The 19,902-nt window shown below is 40.3% G+C and overlaps 1 long non-coding RNA gene across 1 annotated transcript; it reads right to left on the bottom strand.

Annotated features, from left to right (window-relative positions):
- Positions 1 to 12,378: 12,378 nt before the first annotated feature.
- Positions 12,379 to 14,936, bottom strand: LOC133140138 (uncharacterized). The gene is made up of 2 exons (XR_009709991.1): positions 14,759 to 14,936; positions 12,379 to 13,663 (listed from the first exon to the last, which is right to left on the bottom strand). It is a non-coding gene; the product is annotated as an uncharacterized LOC133140138 (long non-coding RNA).
- Positions 14,937 to 19,902: the final 4,966 nt, after the last annotated feature.

Below are 19,902 nucleotides of genomic sequence, written 5' to 3'. Positions count from 1 at the left end.
TGAGATTCTTTGAATTCCCTAGTCATAAAAACAAAAGAATGAGGGAAATTGCATGTATACATTGACTACTGATCTGCTGTAATGAACAATTAGATATACAGTCAGGTCCATAAATATTGGGACATCGACACAATTCTCCTCTTTTTTGCTCTATACACCACCACAATGGATTTGAAATTAAACGAACAAGATATGCTTTAACTGCAGACTTCCAGCTTTAATTTGAGGGTATTTACATCCAAATCAGGTGAACGGTGTAGGAATTACAACAGTTTCTATATGTGCCTCCCACTTTTTAAGGGACCAAAAGTAATGGGACAATTGGCTGCTCAGCTGTTCCATGGCCAGGTGTGTGTTATTCCCTCATTAGTTCATTTCAAGTGTGCTATTTGCATTTGGAATCTGTTGCTGTCAACTCTCAATATGAGATCCAAATAGCTGTCACTATCAGTGAAGCAAGCCATCATTAGGCTGAAAAATCAAAACAAACCCATCAGAGAGATAGCAAAAACATTAGGTGTGGCCAAATCAACTGTTTGGAACATTCTTAAAAGAAAGAACGCACCGGTGAGCTCAGCAACACCAAAAGACCCGGAAGACAATGGAAAACAACTGTGGTGGATGACAGAAGAATTCTTTCCCTGGTGAAGAAAAACCCCTTCACAACAGTTGGCCAGATCAAGAACACTCTCCAGGAGGTAGGTGTATGTGTGTCAAAGTCAACAATCAAGAGAAGACTTCACCAGAGTGAATACAGAGGGTTCACCACAAGATGTAAACCATTGGTGAGCCTCAAAAACAGGAAGACCAGATTAGAGTTTGCCAAACAACATCTAAAAAAGCCTTTACAGTTCTGGAACAACATCCTATGGACAGATGAGACAAAGATCAACTTGTACCAGAATGATGGGAAGAGAAGAGTATGGAGAAGGAAAGGAACTGCTCATGATCCAAAACATACCACCTCATCAGTGAAGCATGGCGGTGGTAGTGTCATGGCATGGGCATGTATGGCTGCCAATGGAACTGGTTCCCTTGTATTTATTGATGATGTGACTGCTGACAAAGGCAGCAGGATGAATTCTGAAGTGTTTCGGGCAATATTATCTGCTCATATTCAGCCAAATGCTTCAGAACTCATTGGACGGCGCTTCACAGTGCAGATGGACAAAGACCCAAAGCATACTGCGAAAGCAACCAAAGAGTTTTTTAAGGCAAAGAAGTGGAATGTTATGCAATGGCAATCACCTGACCTGAATCTGATTGAACATGCATTTCACTTGCTGAAGACAAAACTGAAGGGAAAATGCCCCAAGAACAAGCAGGAACTGAAGACAGTTGCAGTAGAGGCCTGGCAGAGCATCACCAGGGATGAAACCCAGCGTCTGGTAATGTCTATGCGTTCCAGACTTCAGGCTGTAATTGACTGCAAAGGATTTGCAACCAAGTATTAAAAAGTAAAAGTTTGATTTATTGTTAGTTTGTCCCATTACTTTTGGTCCCTTAAAAAGTGGGAGGCACATATACAAACTGTTGTAATTCCTACATCGTTCACCTGATTTGGATGTAAATATCCTCAAATTAAAGCTGAAAGTCTGCAGTTAAAGCATGTCTTGTTCGTTTCATTTCAAATCCATTGTGGTGGTGTATAGAGCCAAAAACATGAGAATTGTGTCGATGTCCCAATATTCATGGACCTGACTGTACCTCTGGTTTTGCCATTTTGGGAGGAACTTCATCATGTAGTAAGACTATGACTATGACTATGACAAAACATACTGCTAACACAACAAAGGACTCCATTAGGGAGAAAAAGTGGAAGGTTTTAGACTGGCCAAGTCAATCACCAGACCTTAACCTAATTGAGCATGCATTTCACATCCTGAAGAGGAGATTGAAGGGAAAACCCCTCTGAGACAAACAACAACTGAAAGAGAGTGCAGTAAAGCCTGGAAAAGCATCACAAAATGTCAATGGGTCGCACGCTTGATGCAGTTATTGCAAGCAAGGGATATGCTACCAAATATTAAGTGTAATTTACTTAAATACTCTCTGTTCCAATACTTTTGCTTGGTCTGATACCAAATGTATTCAGTGTACTGCAAAAAAAATGGAATTAGCCTTGCTGTTCCAATACTTTTTGAGGGGACTGTACAGTGGGCTCTGGTATTATTGGCACCGTCAATAAAAATGGAGAAAAAAGGCTGCAATAATAAACAACGCAGGGGTGGCCTGTCGTGTAATGGTTAAGGTAAATGACTGGGACACACAAGGTCTGTGGTTCTAATCCCGGTGTAGCCACAATAAGAGCCGCACAGCCATTGGGCCCTTGAGCAAGGCCCTTAACCCTGCATTGCTCCAGGGGAGGATTGTCTCCTGCTTAGTCTAATCAACTGTATGTCGCTCTGGATAAGAGTGTCTGCCAAATGCCAATAATGTAATGTAATAATGTAATAATGATCTATATTTAATGTTCAAACATACAGGAAAGACTTAAATCCCATGGAAAAACCTGTGGCCTGAATTAAAGAGGGGTGTATATACCAAGGATATCAATGTTTCTGAAAGATTCTGCATAGAGGAATGGTCAAAGATCCCTCCAAATGTGTTCTCTAACCTTATCTCAGACTAAGACTCATGGCTGTTATCTTTGTCAGGGGAGTTTGCAATTTTTTGGAGAAATATATGTATATATATTTATTTATTTTTTATGTAAGACTTTGAGACTTTCCACTGAACCATTAATAAAGAGCACTACTTTACACCTGTTGAAAAATAAAGCTTATGTCAATAACAGTATTATGTTTTAGTTCACAGCACTTTTGTGCATATTTATTTATAATTATGGAGCCCACTGTATGTCCTTACTTTTTGTGTTCTGATTATTAAGTTATTTGTATGTAGAAGCTACTTACATTTTTATTAGATTCATGTTCAGCAACAGAAAATATCGTACTGATTAACTGCTTACAATTATTTGATCAGAGCTAAAGCCTTCTATTGTCATTCTATTGTCTTCTGAAAATATCAAAACATTCATTCCTAGCATCGATAGTAAACAAACTCTGCCATTAAAAACATTACATTTTCCTGCAATTCTCTGAGGCTGTCAAATAAACTGCATAGTGGGATCTGTCATGTCACTGAATTGATGGATGCGACAAAATATGAGGCAATGGATGTGATCAGACAAGAAGATCACCTGCTGTAGCAGAACTGTCATTACTGCTATATTGAGCTTCAAAAATAATTTCAGTCTAGAACTGTCAGAAGTCAACGTGATCAATGTGATTTTGTCAGCAATTCTCAGCATCAATAAAAGAGATATATGGTGTCTACTGAGGGCACATGTACATACACTGTTTCTCTCATGGTGTGTTGCCTCTGTTGGCCTGCGCAGCGGAAATCAGCCTCAGTGAACAGTACTGTGAAAGCATTTGCCCCCTTCCTGATTTACTCCATTACTGCATATTTGTCACACTGAATGGGTTCATGACTTTAGACAGAATGTGATGTTGGACAAAGGGTGCCTGAGTAAACAGAGCATATTTGTAAAACAGTTTCCTTTATTTAATTAATAAAGTAAATCAAACACCAAAATCACCTCTGCCCACCATTAGCACCAATAATGGCAACCAAATGTTTCCATCCATCCATCCATCCATCATCTTAACCCGCTTATCCTGAACAGGGTCGCAGGGGGGCTGGAGCCTATCCCAGCATACATTGGGCGAAAGGCAGGAATACACCCTGGACAGGTCACCAGTCCATCGCAGGGCACACACACCATTCACTCACACACTCATACCTACGGGCAATTTAGACTCTCCGATCAGCCTAACGTGCATGTCTTTGGACTGCGGAAACCGGAGTACCCAGAGGAAACCCACGCAAACACGGGGAGAACATGCAAACTCCACACAGAGAGGCCCCGGCCGACGGGGACTCGAACCCAGGACCTCCTTGCTGTGAGGCGGCAGTGCTACCCACTGCGCCATCCGTGCCGCCCCCCAAATGTTTCCTATAATTTGATATCAATCTCTCACATTGCTCTGGAGGAATGTTGGCCCATTCTCCTTTGCAGAAATGATTTAATTCAGACAAATTGGTTGGTTTTCGAGCGTGTACTGACCGTTTCAGTTCCTGTCACAGAATCTCTGTTGGGTTCAAGTCAGGACATGACACGGCACTCCAAAACTTTCACTTCATTTCTTTTCAGCCATTCAGATGTGGAATTGCCTTTGTGTTTTGGATAACCCTGCATGGCTGCATAACCCAATTACACAGCTTCAGATCACAGACAGATGACCGGACATTCTCTTTAAGAGTCTTCTGGTCCAGAAATAATGGTTCTTTCAATAATGGCAAGTCGCCCAGATCCCAGGGCATCACCACACCATCACACTACCACCAGCCTGTTTGACTTTTGGAATGATGTTCGTACGATGAAATGCTGTATTTGCTTTATACAAGACATGATGAGACATGTGTCATCCAAAAAGTTCCACTTTTGACTCATTTGTACATAGAACATTATCCCAAAAGGGGTGGGACAAACATTGATGTTTCTCTCGGTTAGCTGTGCATGGTTTCTGCCTTGCTGCTCTCCCATGAGCCCCATCTTTGCCAAGTCTCATTCTTCATGAACACTGACCTTAGCTGAGACTAGAGAGGCCTGCAGACCTTAGCTGAGACTAGAGGGGCCTTTGGATGTTCTTCTAGGATCTTTTGTTTACTTCCTGGATCATTTGTTGCTGTGCTCTTGGATAAATTTTGCCTGGCCGGCCACTCCTGGAAGATTCATGAGCAGATCATGCTTCAAAACTTCATAATTTGTCTGATTGTAAGCAGTTCTGCAAAGAATAGTGGGCCAAAATGAATCCACAGTGATGTGAAAGACTGATATCAAATTATGGAAATTGTTTGGCTACAATTACTGCACCTACTGTTAAACCAGTTATTATATTTAAGGGGGCAATTGTTTCTTCACAGGGGTCATTTTTTCATAAAGTAAATGAAATCATCATTTTAAAAATGTGTTTTGTGTTTACCCAGGTTCCTTTTGTCTAATATTACGTTTTGTCACCCATTCAGTGTGACAAATATGCAGTAATAGAGGAAATAAGGAATATATATTTATATTAATTTTTCACGGCACTGTACATGGATATCACAATGGGTAAGGTTTCATCAACTCTGAGCTTAGCCTTGACTCATAATAATATTTTTTTTTTTTTGCATTGACAAATAACGCTTGCCTTTATGCCATAGGCCAAAAAAACGGCAAATTCACCATTTGAATTTCAACCAAATATTGAGTACTGATATTTTCTGCTGAAATATCATTGTGGTGCGATATTTCAAAAGGCACACATTGATTTAAGGCCAGAGCAGATAATTAGCAACACGTTTCCATTTTTTCTCAGCCAGTCTTTCTTCCAGGCAGATGTACACAGTGTCAAACTGCAATCAGGAAGAGTATAGGCTCTCTGCGATGGACAGACAATCAGCTTAGTGACTGTGGCTTCATTAAGACATATTGGTGCCGTACAAATTACAACTTGTGTTTCGGCATCGATTTGCCCTGCCGAAATGTACAGTACAAGACACATTCCATATGTCTTCATCTGAATTAATAGGTGCTGGAGCCTGCATGTACCAACACAAATTCAGACATACGCTTCACTGCAGTACACCCAATCTGCAGAAAGAAAGAAAATAAAATGCATGGCTACAGATATATTAGACCGTGACCTTCTTCGGACGCGGCTCTGTCTCCCCTAGACAGCATTTTCAAACTAATCGGGCCTTTCGCATTCCCAGACTGGAGGTAAAAGTGGCCTCGGGGGTGATTTCATCAGCTAGCAGCTATCAGCTTGAGAAATAAATAAGAAATACAGTCCACACCACTCCCCCCACAATCCTTCAGTTTAAGTGCATTCCGAACGCACCTCTCCTTCCCCTCTGACATCATCTGTCAATGGCAGGTTCCTTAGGGAGTTCTCTAGATCTCAGCTCTCTGCTTCCCAGTGAATAACATACACTACTGCAGCACTGCAGAGCGCCTTCTCTCACTGCCCTGATGGGAACTCTCTCCTCCGCACTGTCGAACTCAAGCCCCTTTCATATAATACGACTGCGGCTCGCACTCCAGCAGAAATTACAGCACAGCACGGGGCCCCTGCGCAACGGTATAAACCTTGCTGACGTGCAGCAATTGATGTTGTCCTGATGCGGCACTTTACACCGAGTAGGGGGAATCTCCTCGTCACCACCAATGTGTAGTACCTGCCTGGGTGATACACGGCAGCCATTTTGCACTACAGAATGCTCACCACACACCAGCTGAGGTGGAGAGGGAGAGAGATTTTTTAGCTAATTAAACTGGGGGGTGATTAGCTGGCAGGTTCAGAGAGTCGGGTCGGGAATTTAGCCATGACACTGGGGAAAATAGTACATACAATAGAATACAGAGCAGTTACAATGAGAGGAATAGGATTAGCCGCTAAACAAAAAATCTGAAAATATCAATATGACATGGTTTGGGCTGACTGGCTAAATTCTGCTTTAAGCCTCAGATTAACCATTTTTTGCATGATCCCTGCAACACTCAACCATCACAGAATCTGTACTGCAATACATGTAAAACCTTTTAGAATGTGCACTGGGGAAGAAGGTATATTCTACAATAACATTGTACTCTATCCTTTGTGGTTAGAAAGTAAAACTTATGGGTGTGGTGCGTATGGTGTACAATTACATCTATTATACAGTTCCAAGGCCATGTAGTCCTGTGACATCCAGGATTTACTGCAATACTATTTTAACTGAGCTTCCTAAAAACTCTTTGCATGGGTTACAACTCACAACAAAGAAAATGAAGCATATCAGTCCAGTTTTAGGTTCCCTACATTGTCAATGAGCTAAACCATGGAGCACTGGGAGCTGGTCTGAACTGGTCAACCAGCTAAACCATGGAGAGCTGGCAGCTGGTCTGAACTGGTCAACCAGCTAAACCATGTTGAGCTGGGAGCTGGTCTGAACTGGTCAACCAGCTAAACCATGGAGAGCTGGGAGCTAGTCTGAACTGGTCAACCAGCTAAACCATGTAGAGCTGGGAGCTGGTCTGAACTGGTCAACCAGCAGTTTTTTTTCAGCAGGGCATCTACTTGTCTACAAAGCACTTAATGGTTTCAGCCCTGTATATATTGCAGATTCCCTGGTTAACTGAGCCCTGAGGATAACTGATGCCGGCTTGCTGGACTCAAAATACCACAGCACAAAAAATGATGGGTGAAGCAGCCTTTGTAGAGTTTGCCCCAAGACTGAGGCACACCCACTAGACAGGCAAACTGAGCTTTTAGGCACCAGCTAAAGACTCTATTTTTAGTTTAGCGTTTATCTAACTGATTATTTATTTATTTATTATTAATACACTGTATCAATCATTAATCTTAGTGTTATACATATCATGTTATTGTGTCAACATGATTTGAATTTGAATATGGATTTTATTTTTTTTAATTTTGAACTGTTCTTAATGCATATTTTTATGTCAATCTCTACTTTTGTAATTGACACTCAGTGAGCACTTTATTAGGTAGACCTATACACCAGCTTGTTAATGCAAATATTTAATCAGCCGATCATGTGGCAGCAACTAAATACACAAAAGCATGCAGACATAGTCAAGAGGTTCAGCTGTTTTTCAGAATGGGGAAGAAATGTGATGTATGTGACTTTGACCATGGTTTGCAGAGAATGGTTTGCAGAGAATTTGCAGAAACATCCAGTGAACAGCAGTTCTGCGGGCAAAAACCTGTCATTACTTAATGAGAGAGGTCAGAGAAGAAGGGCAGCTGGTCAAAGCTAATAGGAAGACAGGAAGGTGACAGTAACGCAAATAACCACACATTAGAAGAGTAACGCTGAACACACAATGTATCACACCTCTAAGTGGATAGGCTACAGCAGTAGAAGACTTAATAAATAAATAAACATGTATAAATACCTTTAAAAAATGTCTAATAAATCTATAATAAAACACTGGCCTGTATGGGCTGCATGAAAGGTGTTATATAAATAAAGTTTATTATTATTATTATTATTATTATTATTATTATTATTAGAAAAATGCTTTTGACTACATTTGAAGACATTCACAATAATAGGCTTTATAATTTGTGGAAATCACATAAATGGCTTTTATTGCCCGACATTAAATTGTTCTCTTATGTCATTTTAATTGATTAATTATCTTGATGATATTATATTAAGTTTCACATTTTTGTTGTTTTATAAACTATTGTGTATCACTCAAAATTACATGCTCTATGAACTGATGTATAATGATGAGAACCCGTAAAAATATTTGAACATGATTTTAATTACTCAAATCTGTAATTAGCATGGACAGCTGACAGAATTAAAATGACTGCCAGAAACCTAATGACCTCGGCCACAGGCATCAGATTTCAATTCCCTCTGGTCGCATTGTCTGCTGGTTTTCGGGACAGTTGACAGAATTAAAATGATTGGTAGAAACCTAATGACCTCCTAGGCCACAGGTGTCAGATTTCAGTTCTGGGGGGGGGGGGGGTGCTCTCAACACTAGTGGCAAACAAATCAACAAGCCTTATTGGCAAGGCCTTCGTTGCCAGCTGATTGAGCCAAGCAAGACCAGAAAAACCTGCAGACAGAGAAACCTTCTGGGAAAGTAGTTTAAGACCCCTGTCCTAGGCCATTAGCACTGATCAACCAGGGACTTTGGGTCAGCACAATATTCCCGCTTCATTGTGCAATAGCACCTCCTCTGGTTACTTGGGCAATGGAAATCTGCCTGAGCCAGCAAGCATTACATTACATTACATGTCATGACATGTCACTTGGGTGACGCTTTCATCCAAAGCGAGCAAAGCTTACAGTTGATTAGACTAAGCAGGAGACAATCCTCCCCTGGTGCAGGGTTAAGGGCCTCGCTCAAGGGCCCAACGGCTGTGGGGATCTTATTGTGGCTACACCAGAGATTGAACTGCCAACCTTGTGGGTCCCAATCATGTACTTTAGCTACTATGCAACATTCTCCCAGAGTAATGGCCACCCTTCACTGCTGGCAGACAGCAGAGAGAGCAGAGAGAGTGGAAACAGCAGTTGGATGCATGCGTTTTGAAGGGCGTTGGACTCTCCAGAGGGGAGAACTCACGGATGGGAAAGGTCAACAAACACAAGGGGTCTGCATTCAAAATTGTGATGGAAAAGTACATCTACAGAACGAAAACTTTCAAAAGAGTGTGTCTTCGCCATAATATAGTACTGCATGAACACTGCATGTTATTACATTACATTACATTAATGCCATTTGGCAGACGCTCTTATCCAGAGCGACGTACAACAAAGTACATACCCATAACCAGGGATAAGCGCGCTGAAAGACCCTAGAGGGAAGTACAATTTCAACTGCTACATGTGCTACGTTCTAGTTCAACATGCAAGTGTTGGGGAAAATAGCAGGAAACGGTATTGGAAAGTAATTTAACAAGACATAGCACGCACGAGCCTACCCCACAATGTAAAAATATCTCCTAACTGGAGCTCTCCACTGAGTGGAACAATAGCTCTTCTGTTAGTCTGTAATTTTAAGTTGATCAGTGTTGATCTGACACTGCCTTTTGCCGGATGTGTGGCAAAGTGCTATCACTTTTGGAGTTTCGCATCAGTTAAACTATGGATTAATGATCCATATTGAAAATGATGCTGCCACTGTCTGACAGTTGTTCAGGTGACATTATTCTATGTGTCTGTAAGTGAGGAAACACACCGGGTCATTGCAGTGAGAATTTCATACAGTGATATGCTCAATCCTGGGATACAGAAAATGTTACAATATTGCATTGGCTTAATAGAAGCACAGCTCATTAACATGCCCTTGACATAAGAAACAATAGCGCATTCATTAATTATATAAAATGACCGGAAGTCCATCATAAGCTTGCACGCATCCCCTTTATACTTCATTACCTTAAGACAGCATTTATGTCCTCACAGAAGTGTATACAATGCCCCAGTGTGGTGATTGTCCTGTTCTTTTCTGTAAAATTATGCTTACTAATGACTGGTCAGATTACCGCCGGCAATGTTTGTTCCAAAACCATGAAAGCAGCCAGGGACTAACTGTAAACAAGGCTACCACTTACTGTTCCTTAGTTGTAGTATATAATATAGTATATAATTATAATATAGAATATACATATACATTCAGTGAGCACTTTATTAGGTATTTATGACTTCTTTTTTTTTACTTATTGCTGCTGTATCGTATCCACTTAAGATGTTTTAGGTGTTGTGTGTTCAGAGATGCTCTTCTGCATAGCACTGTTGTAATGCATGGTTATTTGTGTTACTGTCACCTTCAACTAGTCTGGCCCTTCTCCTCTGACCTCCCCCATTAACAATGCTTTTCTGGCCCCAGAACTGCTTCTCACTGGATTTATTTTGTTTGTTTTGTTTTCCACCCTTTTCTGAGATACTCAAACCACCCTGTCTGATAGCAACAATCGTTCCATGGTCAAAGTAATTTCTTCCCCATTCTCATATTTGGTCAGAAAAACAGGATTATGGCAGCCTGTAGCCTAGTGGCTAAGGTGCTTGTCTGGGACCCAGAAGATTGGTGGTTTAAGCCCCGGTGCAGCCACAATAAGGGCCCTTGAGCAAGGCTCTTAACCCGACATTGCTCCAGGGAGGATTGGCGCCTGCTTAGTCTAGTCACCTGTAAGTTGCTTTGGATAAAACCATCAGCAAAATAACTAATGTCTGCATGCTTTTATGCATAGTTGCTGCCACAATATTGGCTGATTCAATATTTGCATTAACAAGCTGGTGTACAGGTCTACCTAATAAAGTGATCACTGAGTGTTCATTTCGTAAATACATTTTAACTACTATCACACCATTTTATTTAATATATATATGGTCTTACTTATCTTATTACTTCAGTAATAAGAATACACCGTATCAGAATTGTCCTTAAATCAAAATACTATAAATACAAGCAAGTCGGTAGATTTTCAGACCTCACAATAATGCTAAAAATGCTAATGCTAATGCAAAAATGCTTAAAAAAAATAAAATAAAAAAATTACTTTCAAGACAAAGGAAATGTTGTTTTTGTGAGACCTCTTATTACACCAAGACAGTTGGGAGTCCTCCTGAGAGTCTGGCCTTGGCTCTTACCTTGGTTTTAAGAGGACAGAAAAGTTCTGAATGCTTTTATGAATGACTTCCTGTAGGATTTATGAACTGCCCTTAAGCTCTACAGTCAATATGATACTAAAGGCCCCCCACAGCAATGCCAAAGCAACTGGAAAGACGCCCAGCATGTATTTTCATCCAATCACCAAACAAGAGCATCTGCATATCTGATTTAGCCCAATGATAAACATCAATGCATCCATTATGTGAACTCTGATAACATCCCTACAAATAACACTTGTAAAAGGGGTGTTAATGGTTCACACATTAGCCAGGTACTCTTGTGAAGTAGTTTGCTTTCAAGAAAACATAAGATGGTTCCGATTAAAGCTTTCTGGGTAATGCAGACATAGAAAGCAGTCCTTGAACACTCTAAACTTGCTATTCCAACAGCCAATTGCAATGTTACGATTCCAATTTGTAGAATATTCATTTTGCCCTGAAACAGAGAGAATGTAATGTAACTGATGGAGGAAGTAGGGAGATTGCTCTAGGCCATGGTTAAAACGACTAACCCCTTAAAACCTAGAAGGAACAGGCAAGCCTACATTGCATTTTGATCAGTATTAACATTGTCAAGTAGAGACTTAAAGGTGCAGTTGAACGCATTTCCTTTCTAGCACATTATTCGCAATCAATTTGGTCGATTTAGGAATACACCCAATTTATATTCAAAAACACGTAGCTATCTGTTGCCTGCGTTTTAACACATCAGCATCAACACGACTGGTTCAATTTCATAAATATTCAAAAGAAGTACGCTCACTTCAAGTAATCAGAGTGAAGGCATCCACAGCATATAAAAAGAATGCATGGCGACCCAGGTGATTGACTGGGTGGCAACAAGCAGAAACCTTTCATTGACTGACGTGTAGGCTACCTCTTAATTCACAGTCAATTTCACGGTCAAACAGCCGTTTTTTTGTTTTGTTTTTTTTTCATCCTGCGAATTTAACATCAGGACAGCACCGCACCTTCAAGTGTCTCCGTACAATTACGACATAGATGACTGCTGATAAAACTCACTCTGGCCTCGTGATGGAAAAAGCAAGGGAACAGTCAATCCGTCACAGCAGGGAGGGGTGTTGGGGTAAGACAATAAATGGATCTCAGCAAGAAGCACACTGAAGGTTAGGAAAAATACTATATTCTTTATTGAAAATATTAGTAAATGTGGAATTGTGTAATAATAATAATTACATGCAAAAACAACCAAAGACAAGGCCCACCATGCTTCGTATAGGGTTAACAGAACAAAAGCCGCATCCAATGAGCAGATGTGTATGCTATAGCACATTACAGTACAGCAGGGTACATATTTTCTACAGGAAGATTACATTGGAATTTACTATTCAATGTAAAAACAAAATAAGAATAAAATATGACCATGCTTTTAAATTCTAATACAAGAACAAAAAAAGGTAGAAAACCACAACCAAAGAATAAAGACATTTTTATTCTGAGGATCTATAGCAGTGCAGGAATATCTATATAATTATCCCTGTGGAATGGATAGCATTTTGTGCTTTGAAAATAAGTATAGAATTTGCACAGCAATGAATCACCAGGGAAATGTTTAGAATTAGTAAATCGTTTGGGCTTGGCAAGCCGGTTATAGCTATAAATGTACACGGGTTTCATGAGCACACATTTCAAAAGGAACAAAGGGCTACACACACGGACAGGATTATGACTGGCCATTTAACAGTTGACATAGGTGCAGTGTACCATCGCATTTTTCCACTGAAACCGTTTCAGACAGCCGGTTTCGATTAAAATAATTGAAAATGCTAGACAATAAAAAGAGGTGAAGCAAATACCGTTGCGACATCATACCCCTTTAATAGAAAATACCAACAGATTCTACATTGAACTTAACTGATATTACGCGACGCCAATTTCAAAATGGACAAATTTGGCTATACGTGAGGCTCGGTACAATGCACCTTTTTTGAAAAAAGAAAAAAATGAAAACGAAAATGAGACAAATCCTGGTGTTCGATCAAGCAGCGCTGTAATCGAATCTACACAAAATGTATCCACTTTACAGGGATTTACAGTATAATGTGGTCTACCTAAGACTGGATGGGGGTACACAATGACATTTGTTTTAACTTCTAGTTCTACAATGGGTTATTAACTGTACATCAATTTGACAGAAAAAGACAGTTTTCTAGAGAAGATGTTATATTTTAGACTTCCACAAGAGGATAATTTATTATTAAAATATATTTTTTTTAAATACCAATGTCGTCTTCTGATGGAAAGAGGAAATGAGGAAGAAGGGATTCACAATACAGCTAAATGCAGAGTACAGGCAGAGGCCACACCACACAGCAGCAGATGGTCATTAGCTACACAATGGAGGGGGACGACAAAGATCTGATAAATGCAGAATGTAGAGCCAGCCTCCATACTATGAAACGGGGAAAAAAGAACAGAAATAAAGCACAATGAAATTGTTGATGCCACTGTATATCAAGAGGCACGTCATTTCTTTCTAGCTAGTATTATATAATCTACAGGAATACTATCTAGCTATGGTTCACTAAAAAGGAGAACAGTCTGAAAATTATAGCTAAAATTAAGATGTTACCTTGGTTTACCAGACAACAGGAAATGCTATGCAGTCAGATTAGCTGCGTTTTGCATGACACCTTTTACTCTAGTGTTGGGCTAGCCGTGTCCACGGGATGTAGCTACGTAAACCAGTTATCAGCTAGCTCTAAGCTAATAGCTATTATTGATACACCAGCTAACGTTAGCTACTTGAAAATCATGTTGATTACTGGATACCGTTCTAAATTAGCTTGTGCTAACAACCTAGCCAGCTATACCAGGCTTTGAATTCTAATGTAACGTTAAACCAATTCCAATTTTGTATGAACCAATGTTAGCCCAAAAAATCATAGCCAGCCACTACTTGATAGCCAGCCACTGTAGCAGTAAACACCAGATTTGCAGACAAAACACAAGTGGCGTTTCAACCGATTGGCTCATGGTAGCAAGCCTAGCTTAGCTAGCTAGTTAGCTAGCTAGTTAGCTAGCTAACCAAGTCCCGATAATTCTGTTGAACTAAGCGCTAGCTAGCAACGGTAACATAGCTAGATATATTTTTGTCTTGTCGCTGGCTAACTTAGCTAGCTAATGTATCAACATAGCCGTCTCATCAGCAAATAAAATTGCAATGCTAACTTTAGCTGGTTAAAGCCGTTAGTTAATTATGTATAACAGAAGCAAACTGGCCAACATTCGCTTGCTTTCTAGCAAGATTATGGGCGAGAACAACCAGGTGTGATGGTTTTAATATTAGTTAGCTCGTAAATGATCAAATTCGCATTTTCATGATTAACTGGGTAGCTAACAGCTAACGTTAGCAAAGCGTAAAACCAGGAACAAACCCAGACGCGATTGTCGCCTTGTTTCCTTTTTTATAAAGAATAGCTAACAATACTGTATCCTATATAGATATGCAGTTTTTTCCAAGAAAATAAAAATAATTTTACAATACCTCTATGTCTTACAGAGCCAAAAACAGGAAGAACCAGATATCCAACATGCACTAGAACCATTCTGGTAACCTTTGATAGTACCGCAGCCTTCTCCACTGTTATATATGGCCCATGAAAAATGATCCCTTCCAATCTCCTATATATTCAAATGTGGGGCAGATCATACAGCTGCCTCACGGACAAAGACAGAACCAACCAATCGCACACTAAGCATTAACTTCCGGTCCTAGGAAAGACGGTACTACGAGATCAAAATCCCAGGTATGAAGCCTGTACTCACGCCAATAATTAACTGTATTAAAATGTACCCTACAATGATTAAAACATTTCCCCAGTTAATTTGATACATTTTTTTATATTTTCAAAATAAAATAATTTAACGCGTACAAAAGTGTTCGAATTTGAATAGGTTACATTTCCACAAATATTCGCACAAACACCAAACCTTTTATTAAGCACAATTTGTTAAAATCCGTAAGAACGTATTTTAAACTCATATTTTTCCAAAAAGGTTTCATCGCTTCAAGGTTTCGTCTCGCTCCAGTTCGCAATGCCCAGTTTATCTCTGAAAGAAGGTTTCTACGTGAATATATCATTTGGCATTCGCTCATTAAGACAGCAATGGACTTTGATTTTAATTTGAGAATTTATTCCGGTGAATAAACGGCAGTTAATTCCCTGCTACAGCAAGAACAATATTGGAACAAGTCTTCCGAATGTCATAATGACATGGTCCCACCGGTCCCAATTTGTAGTAGCAGCGCCTTTTCTGTATAACAATCCTCTCTTCAAGCGAGCGAGTGCGAGTGCCATCTTGTGGATCTATAAACTAGCAGATCTAATGTGGTCTTTATAGCTCCAAAATGCCTTGTTTTTTATTCCTGTCAAATTAAAGACTGGTAATATCCAAAAGAGTAAAGACTGGCAGCTTCATGCATATGCTGCCATCTTAGTTTTCACATTCTTTTATTATTTTAGACCGAAGCGCTGCTTTTGATATAGTGGACCACATACCCCAGCAGCAAAAAACAGGGTTGGTTTATCTGACATTTCTTGAAATAGTTTGAATCTTTATTATGTGATTGAAAACTGTTTGTTGGTCTTGGTGAGTTTTCTATAGCTATGGTGAAGCAAAGTAAATGAACCCTTCATTCAGGGTTGTAACCAAATGCTTTTATGCTATAAAAACATCGAGGTAACTGTTTTGCATGTATCAGGTTCATAGAATTTCAAACTTTGTCTGAGGTCTGAAAGATTGAGGTGATCTTGAAATAAAACTCAAGAGCCAAGTATGAAAATTGTTTTATCATCACTAAAATACCTGCATAGCAATGTTTCAATTCTCACCTCCTCAATCGTGCCATTAAAAAACTGCAGCTGGTACAAAATGTAGACTAGTAGTCAGGTTGTTGACAAAGACCCAATCTGGATCACAGTACCTTAGTAATGAAATTCCTACTCTGGCTTCAAGTTAGATTTAGAATTTACTATTAGTAGGCCTATTGGTTTTCAAGGGAACACATGGGTTGAATACACTGGGCTCCAGTATTGTTGACCCCCCCTGCTGGCAATCCACAAAAAAATGAATATCTGACCAAAAAGTTAAATTTTGGTTTCATCTGACCACAGCACCTTCAGTCAATCATAATTTAAATTGCATCAGAAATCAGAATATGGCAAATAACCTGGTAGACCACAGAAGACCAGTGTAGTGGATGACAGAATAGTCCTTCAAATGGTGAAGAAAAATCCCTTTGTAACTCAACCGATCAAGATCAAGAACAAGAACCATCAAGGGACGACTACACCAGCATAACCTCAGAGGGTTCACCACAAGATGCAAACCCCTGGCAAGCCTCAAGAACAGAATGGCCAGGTTACAGTTCTGGAGTTCTGGAACAAAGATCAACCTGTACCAGAATGATGCAAAGAGGTAAGTGTGGAGGAAAAAAAGGAACAGTTCATGATCCAAAGCATAGCACATAATCTGTCAAACATGTTTGGCTGCCACTGGTTGACTTGTGTTCACTGATGATGTCCCTGATGAGCAGCAGCAGGACAAATGCCAAAATATACAGAAACATCCTGTCTGCTCAGATCCAAGCAAATTCCTCAAAACCTTGGATGACTCTTCCTCATGCAGCATGCCAATGATCCAAAACATCCACCCAAGCAACCAAGGATTTTTTCTGTGCCAAAAAGTAGAATGTCCTTCATTGGCCAAGTCAATCACTTCACCTCAACCCAATTGAGTATGCATTACATTACATTACGTTACATTACATTAATAGCATTTGGCAGAGGCTCTTATCCAGAAGGACGTACAGTTGATTAGACTAAGCAGGAGACAATCCTCCCCTGGAGCAATGCAGGGTTAAGGGCCTTGCTCAAGAGCCCAACGGCTCTGCGGATCTTGTGGCTCTGGGATCAAACCACTAACCTTGTGGGTCCCAGTCATTTACCTTAACCACTACACTACAGGTCGCCCCATTGCATTTCATGCATTTCACTTGCTGAAGACCAGATCAAAGGCAAATATTCGCCAAAACAAGCAGTTGCTGATAAGGGTAGAGCATCACCAGGGAAGATACCCAGCATCTGGTGATGTCTATGGGTTGGAGACTTCAGGCAGTCATTCAGTGCAAATACTTTGCAATGAAATATTGAATAATAAATATATTTTATTTCAGTGTATGTTCATTTTTCAATTGCCTATGGTCCCCTAAAATTGGGGAGGCTGTAATTCCAACATGGGTCACCCAATATGGATGTAAAAACTGCACTTCCACATAGTGATTGTTTTATTTCAACGGTTTGTTTGCTTGAGTAGAAAGTGAGACATTTGTCTCTAATTTGGTAAGGACATGCCTATGCATGGAATGGTATTACGAATATGTTACAGATTACAACCAATACTGTTACTATTTTGTTACGTTGCAAAAATGAAAAAACTTATTATAAACCATTATCATACCTAGCTAATGTTATCAACATTGGCTAAACTCTTGACAAGAAGTAGAAGCACTACTGATAAAAATGCATACAATGACCACCGCTACAATACCAGAGTTTCCATAAATCATTCCTCTGTAGTCAGTATGGGTGGTGTTAGCCCTGCAAGCTAGCTAAAAGAAATTAATGAAATTGGTTGTTTATATGCTTTGGTATGGCTACTCAAGCAAGCTTGTGTTTTAAAATACAACTGTTTCCTGAATACGCTCATAGCCTATATACAGTGGTGTGAAAAAGTGTTTGCCCCCTTCCTGTGGTTTGTCACACTTAAATGTTTCAGATCATCAAACAAATTTAAATATTAGTCAGACAACACAAGTAAACACAAAATGCAGTTTTTAAATTAAGGTTTTTATTATTAAGGGAAGGGGCGGCACGGATGGTGCAGTGGGTAGCACTGCCGCCTCACAGCAAGGAGGTCCTGGGTTCGAATCCCCGTCGGCCGGGGCCTCTCTGTGTGGAGTTTGCATGTTCTCCCCGTGTCTGCGTGGGTTTCCTCCGGGAACTCCGGTTTCCTCCCACAGTCCAAAGACATGCAGGTTAGGCTGATTGGAGAGTCTAAATTGCCCATAGGTGTGAGTGTGTGAGTGAATGGTGTGTGTGCCCTGCGATGGACTGGCGACCTGTCCAGGGTGTATTCCTGCCTTTCGCCCAATGTATGCTGGGATAGGCTCCAGCCCCCCTGCGACCCTGTTCAGGATAAGCGGGTTAAGATAATGGATGGATGGATGGATTATTAAGGGAGAAAAAAAATCCAAACCAAACCTGTGTGAAAAAGTGATTGCCCCCCTGTTAAAACATAACTTAACTGTGGTTTATCAAACCTGAGTTCAATTTCTCTAGCCACACCCAGGCCTGATTACTGCCATACCTGTTCTCAATCAAGAAATCACTTAAATAGGACCTGCCAGACAAAGTGAAGTAGACCAAATGATCCTTAAAAGCTAGACATCATGCCGAGATCTAAAGAAATTCAGGAACAAATGAGAAAGAAAGTAATTGAGATCTATCAGTCTGGAAAAGGTTATAAAGCCATTTCTAAAGCTTTGGGACTCCAGCGAACCACAGTGAGAGCCATTATCCACAAATGGCGAAAACATGGAACAGGAGTGACCGGCCGACCAAAATTACCCCAAGAGCGCAGCGACGACTCATCCAAGAGGTCACAAAAGACCCCACAACAACATCCAAAGAACTGCAGGCCTCACTTGCCTCAGTTAAGGTCAGTGTTCATGACTCCACCATAAGAAAGAGACTGGGCAAAAATGGCCTGCATGGCAGAGTTCCAAGACGAAAACCACTGCTGAGCAAAAAGAACATTAAGGCTCGTCTCAATTTTGCCAGAAAACATCTTGATGTTCCCCAAGACTTTTGGGAAAATACTCTGTGGTCTGACGAGACAAAAGTTGAACTTTTTGGAAGGTGTGTGTCCCATTACATCTGGCGTAAAAGTAACACCGCATTTCAGAAAAAGAACATCATACCAACAGTAAAATATGGTGGTGGTAGTGTGATGGTCTGGGGCTGTTTTGCTGCTTCAGGGCCTGGAAGACTTGCTGTGATAAATGGAACCATGAATTCTGCTGTCTACCAAAAAATCCTGAAGGAGAATGTCCGGCCAAGCTGAAACGAACTTGGGTTCTGCAGCAGGACAATGATCCAAAACACACCAGCAAGTCCACCTCTGAATGGCTGAAGAAAAACAAAATGAAGACTTTGGAGTGGCCTAGTCAAAGTCCTGACCTGAATCCTATTGAGATGCTGTGGCATGACCTTAAAAAGGCGGTTCATGCTCGAAAACCCTCCAATGTGGCTGAATTACAACAATTCTGCAAAGATGAGTGGGCCAAAATCCCTCCACAGCGCTGTAAGAGACTCATTGCAAGTTATCGCAAACGCTTGATTGCAGTTGTTGCTGCTAAGGGTGGCCCAACCAGTTATTAGGTTTAGGGGGCAATCACTTTTTCACACAGGGCCATGTAGGTTTGGATTTTTTTTCTCCCTTGATAATAAAAACCTTCATTTAAAAACTGCATTTTGTGTTTACTTGTGTTGTCTTTGACTAATATTTAAATTTGTTTGATTATCTGAAACATTTAAGTGTGACAAACATGCAAAAAAATAAGAAATC

Source organism: Conger conger, chromosome 11 (genome assembly GCF_963514075.1).
Source record: "Conger conger chromosome 11, fConCon1.1, whole genome shotgun sequence".
NCBI classification, from domain to species: Eukaryota; Metazoa; Chordata; class Actinopteri; order Anguilliformes; family Congridae; genus Conger; species Conger conger.
Note: the sequence above shows the minus strand (reverse complement) of the source record. Positions and strands in the feature narration are given on the sequence as shown.